Consider the following 5,852-nt stretch of genomic DNA (forward strand, 5'->3'; position numbering starts at 1 on the left):
AGAAGGGAGCACCCGTGGTCTAGGGGTAGAGACTTTGATTCATAATCAAAACGTCTTCGGTCCCGGGTTAGATCCCCGCCACTGCCTAAATTTTGATAAATAATCAGCATTGGCGGCCGAAGACTTCCGGCATAAGAAGTCAGCCTCATTCTGCCAACGGCCTTGTCAAAGAGGGCGGAGGAGCGGATAGAGGTTCAGGGCACTCTCTTGTCCTAGGGGTGGGACATTGCCCCTAAAGGCGGAAGAATCAGCAATGATCAACGACATGAGGATGCAGAAGGCAATGGAAACCACTGCATTAAAGACACTTAACGTGTATCCACAGGACATGTGGCCTGTAATTGAAGAAGTGTCATGATGATCTCTCCATTGGCAAAAGATTCCGGAATAGTCCCCCATTCGGATCTCCGGGAGAGGACTGCCAAGGGGGAGAAAAAGATTGAATAATCAACGAAAGGATAACGTTCTAAGAGTCGGGGCGTGAAATGTCAGAAGCTTGAACGTGGTAGGGAAACTAGAAAATCTGAAAATGGAAATGCAAAGGCTAAATCTAGATATAGTAGGGGTCAGTGAAGTGAAGTGGAAGGAAGACAAGGATTTCTGGTCAGATGAGTATCGAGTAATATCAACAGCAGCAGAAAATGGTATAACAGGTGTAGGATTCGTTATGAATAGGAAGGTAGGGCAGAGGGTGTGTTACTGTGAACAGTTCAGTGACCGGTTTGTTCTAATCAGAATCGACAGCAGACCAACACCGACAACGATAGTTCAGGTATACATGCCGACGTCGCAAGCTGAAGATGAACAGATAGAGAAAGTGTATGAGGATATTGAAAGGGTAAAGCAGTATGTAAAGGGGGACGAAAATCTAATAGTCATGGGCGACTGGAATGCAGTTGTAGGGGAAGGAGTAGAAGAAAAGGTTACAGGAGAATATGGGCTTGGGACAAGGAATGAAAGACGAGAAAGACTAATTGAGTTCTGTAACAAGTTTCAGTTAGTAATAGCGAATACCCTGTTCAAGAATCACAAGAGGAGGAGGTATACTTGGAAAAGGCCGGGAGATACGGGAAGATTTCAATTAGATTACATCATGGTCAGACAGAGATTCCGAAATCAGATACTGGATTGTAAGGCGTACCCAAGAGCAGATATAGACTCAGATCACAATATAGTAGTGATGAAGAGTAGGCTGAAGTTCAAGACAGTAGTCAGGAAGCATCAATACGCAAAGAAGTGGGATACGGAAGTACTAAGGAATGACGAGATACGTTTGAAGTTCTCTAACGCTATAGATACAGCAATAAGGAATAGCGCAGTAGGCAGTACAGTTGAAGAGGAATGGACATCTCTAAAAAGAGCCATCACAGAAGTTGGGAAGGAAAACATAGGTACAAAGAAGGTGGCTGCGAAGAAACTATGGGTAACAAAAGAAATACTTCAGTTGATTGATGAAAGGAGGAAGTACAAACATGTTCCAGGAAAATCAGGAATACAGAAATACAAGTCGCTGAGGAATGAAATAAATAGGAAGTGCAGGGAAGCTAAGACGAAATGGCTGCAGGAAAAATGTGAAGACATCGAAAAGATATGATTGTCGGAAGGACAGACTCAGCATACAGGAAAGTCAAAACAATCTTTGGTGACATTAAAAGCAACGGTGGTAACATTAAGAGTGCAACGGGAATTCCACTGTTAAATGCAGAGGACAGAGCAGATAGGTGGAAAGAATACATTGAAAGCATCTATGAGGGTGAAGATTTGTCTGATGTGATAGAAGAAGAAACAGGAGTCGATTTAGAAGAAATAGGGGATCCAGTATTAGAATCGGAATTTAAAAGAACTTTGGAGGACTTACGGTCAAATAAGGCAGAAGGGATAGATAACATTCCATCAGAATTTCTAAAATCATTGGGAGAAGTGGCAACAAAACGACTATTCACGTTGGTGTGTAGAATATATGAGTCTGGCGATATACCATCTGACTTTCGGGAAAGCATCATCCACACAATTCCGAAGACGGTAAAAGCTGACAAGAGCGAGAATTATCGCACAATCAGCTTAACAGCTCATGCATCGAAGCTGCTTACAAGAATAATATACAGAAGAATGGAAAAGAAAATTGAGAATGCGCTAGGTGACCATCAGTTTGGCTTTAGGAAAAGTAAAGGGACGAGAGAGGCAATTCTGACGTTACGGCTAATAATGGAAGCAAGGCTAAAGAAAAATCAAGACACTTTCATAGGATTTGTCGACCTGGAAAAAGCGTTCGACAATATACACTCCTGGAAATTGAAATAAGAACAACGTGAATTCATTGTCCCAGGAAGGGGAAACTTTATTGACACATTCCTGGGGTCAGATACATCACATGATCACACTGACAGAACCACAGGCACATAGACACAGGCAACAGAGCATGCACAATGTCGGCACTAGTACAGTGTATATCCACCTTTCGCAGCAATGCAGGCTGCTATTCTCCCATGGAGACGATCGTAGAGATGCTGGATGTAGTCCTGTGGAACGGCTTGCCATGCCATTTCCACCTGGCGCCTCAGTTGGACCAGCGTTCGTGCTGGACGTGCAGACCGCGTGAGACGACGCTTCATCCAGTCCCAAACATGCTCAATGGGGGACAGATCCGGAGATCTTGCTGGCCAGGGTAGTTGACTTACACCTTCTAGAGCACGTTGGGTGGCACGGGACACATGCGGACGTGCATTGTCCTGTTGGAACAGCAAGTTCCCTTGCCGGCCTAGGAATGGTAGAACGATGGGTTCGATGACGGTTTGGATGTACCGTGCACTATTCAGTGTCCCCTCGACGATCATCAGTGGTGTACGGCCAGTGTAGGAGATCGCTCCCCACACCATGATGCCGGGTGTTGGCCCTGTGTGCCTCGGTCGTATGCAGTCCTGATTGTGGCGCTCACCTGCACGGCGCCAAACACGCATACGACCATCATTGGCACCAAGGCAGAAGCGACTCTCATCGCTGAAGACGACACGTCTCCATTCGTCCCTCCATTCACGCCTGTCGCGACACCACTGGAGGCGGGCTGCACGATGTTGGGGCGTGAGCGGAAGACGGCCTAACGGTGTGCGGGACCGTAGCCCAGCTTCATGGAGACGGTTGCGAATGGTCCTCGCCGATACCCCAGGAGCAACAGTGTCCCTAATTTGCTGGGAAGTGGCGGTGCGGTCCCCTACGGCACTGCGTAGGATCCTACGGTCTTGGCGTGCATCCGTGCGTCGCTGCGGTCCGGTCCCAGGTCGACGGGCACGTGCACCTTCCGCCGACCACTGGCGACAACATCGATGTACTGTGGAGACCTCACGCCCCACGTGTTGAGCAATTCGGCGGTACGTCCACCCGGCCTCCCGCATGCCCACTATACGCCCTCGCTCAAAGTCCGTCAACTGCACATACGGTTCACGTCCACGCTGTCGCGGCATGCTACCAATGTTAAAGACTGCGATGGAGCTCCGTATGCCACGGCAAACTGGCTGACACTGACGGCGGCGGTGCGCAAATGCTGCGCAGCTAGCGCCATTCGACGGCCAACACCGCAGTTCCTGGTGTGTCCGCTGTGCCGTGCGTGTGATCATTGCTTGTACAGCTCTCTCGCAGTGTCCGGAGCAAGTATGGTGGGTCTGACACACCGGTGTCAATGTGTTCTTTTTTCCATTTCCAGGAGTGTAAAATGGTGCAAGCTGTTCGAGATTCTGAAAAAAAGTAGGGGTAAGCTATAGGGAGAGACGGGTCATATACAATATGTACAACAACCAAGAGGGAATAATAAGAGTGGACGATCAAGAACGAAGTGCTCGTATTAATAAGGGTGTAAGACAAGGCTGTAGCCTTTTGCCCCTACTCTTCAATCTGTACATCGAGGAAGCAATGATGGAAATAAAAGAAAGGTTCAGGAGTGGAATTAAAATACAAGGTGAAAGGATATCAATGATACGATTCGCTGATGACATTGCTATCCTGAGTGAAGAAGAATTAAATGGTCTGCTGAACGGAATGAACAGCCTAATGAGTACACAGTATGGTTTGAGAGTAAATCGGAGAAAGACGAAGGTAATGAGAAGTAGTAGAAGTGAGAACAGCGAGAAACTTAACATCAGGATTGATGGTCACGAAGTCAATGAAGTTAAGGAATTCTGCTACCTAGGCAGTAAAATAACCAATGACGGACGGAGCAAGGAGGACATCAAAAGCAGACTCGCTATGGCAAAAAAGGCATTTCTGGCCAAGAGAAGTCTACTAATATCAAATACCGGTCTTAATTTGAGGAAGAAATTTCTGAGGATGTACGTCTGGAGTACAGCATTGTATGGTAGTGAAACATGGACTGTGGGGAAACCGGAACAGAAGAGAATCGAAGCATTTGAGATGTGGTGCTATAGATGAATGTTGAAAATTAGGTGGACTGATAAGGTAAGGAATGAGGAGGTTCTACGCAGAATCGGAGAGGAAAGGAATACGTGGAAAACACTGATAAGGAGAAGGGACAGGATGATACGACATCTGCTAAGACATGAGGGAATGACTTTCATGATACTAGAGGGAGCTGTAGAGGGCTAAAACTGTAGAGGAAGACAGAGATTGGAATACGTCAAGCAAATAATTGAGGACGTAGGTTGCAAGTGCTACTCTGAGATGAAGAGGTTAGCACAGGAAAGGAATTCGTGGCGGGCCGCAACGAACCAGTCAGTAGACTGATGACAAAAAAAAAAAAAAAAAAGAAGGGAAGAAATACGAATGACAATCTTTGAAGGCGCCGTCGCCGACGAGGTCATTTGAGACGTGACACGAGCTCGGATTCCTGGTGGTAGAATAGGAAATCTGTCGTGTTGTTCCCGATGAAACCAACCCAGCGTTAGTCTTAACCTGTTTAAGACGACTATGGACTGTATGTCCGGAAGGAGATTTGACTGGCAGCCTTACCGAATGTGCGTCCAGCGTCTTGAGACCGTCACTTCGCTTAGTGCAACGGGTAGCAGACTGCCTATTTAACAGCTGATTCCCTCATGTATAGTACCCTAGATTGGTGTCATAGTAATGAATGAGTCAAAGCTACCTCAGAGAAAAAGAAAAGTTTTGCTGTACGCGTCACAGAAACGGCTGTGGTTTATAGCTCATATACCCCTATTGGCACATAGCACGGATTCAGAAAATATCATTCTTGTCAAACGCAATTGGCTCTTTATTCAACGGAGTGACAAGTTCTATCTACAGTGGACCTCAGGTTGATTCAAAATTTATAGGTTTCTTAGAAGGCTTCTGACATCTTTCCGAGCAAGTGGCTTGTAATCAAATTACGTGCCCATATAGTACGACTGGAGTCGTGATTTGTTGCCAGAAAAATCACGGTTGGCAGCAATTGTCGAGTGAAACACAAGTGACATCTGGCGTACCGCAAGAAAGTATTAGAGACCATCTGCCGCTCCTGTTCTACAGAGTGCCAAGGGGCATAAGCGCAGATATAGTGATCGTTGGTATCTTAGTACACTCAAGTGCCCAAGAAACTGGTAAACAGGCAGAATACGGCGCTGCGGTCGGCAACGCTATGTAAGACAAGTGTCTGGCGCAGTTGTTAGATCGTTTACTACTGTTACTATGGCAGATTATCAAGATTTAAGTAAGTGTTATAGTCTGCGCGATGGTACACAGAATCTCCAAGGTAACGTTGAAGTAGGGATTTTCCCGTACGACCATTTTCACGAATGTACCGTGAATATCAGCAATCCGGTAAAACAGGTAAAACATCAAATCTCAGACATCGCTGCGGCCGGAAAAAGATCCTGCAAGAATGGAACCAACGACGACTGAAGATAATCGTT

The sequence above is a fragment of the Schistocerca cancellata genome, chromosome 1 (genome assembly GCF_023864275.1).
Source record: "Schistocerca cancellata isolate TAMUIC-IGC-003103 chromosome 1, iqSchCanc2.1, whole genome shotgun sequence".
Classification (NCBI taxonomy): domain Eukaryota; kingdom Metazoa; phylum Arthropoda; class Insecta; order Orthoptera; family Acrididae; genus Schistocerca; species Schistocerca cancellata.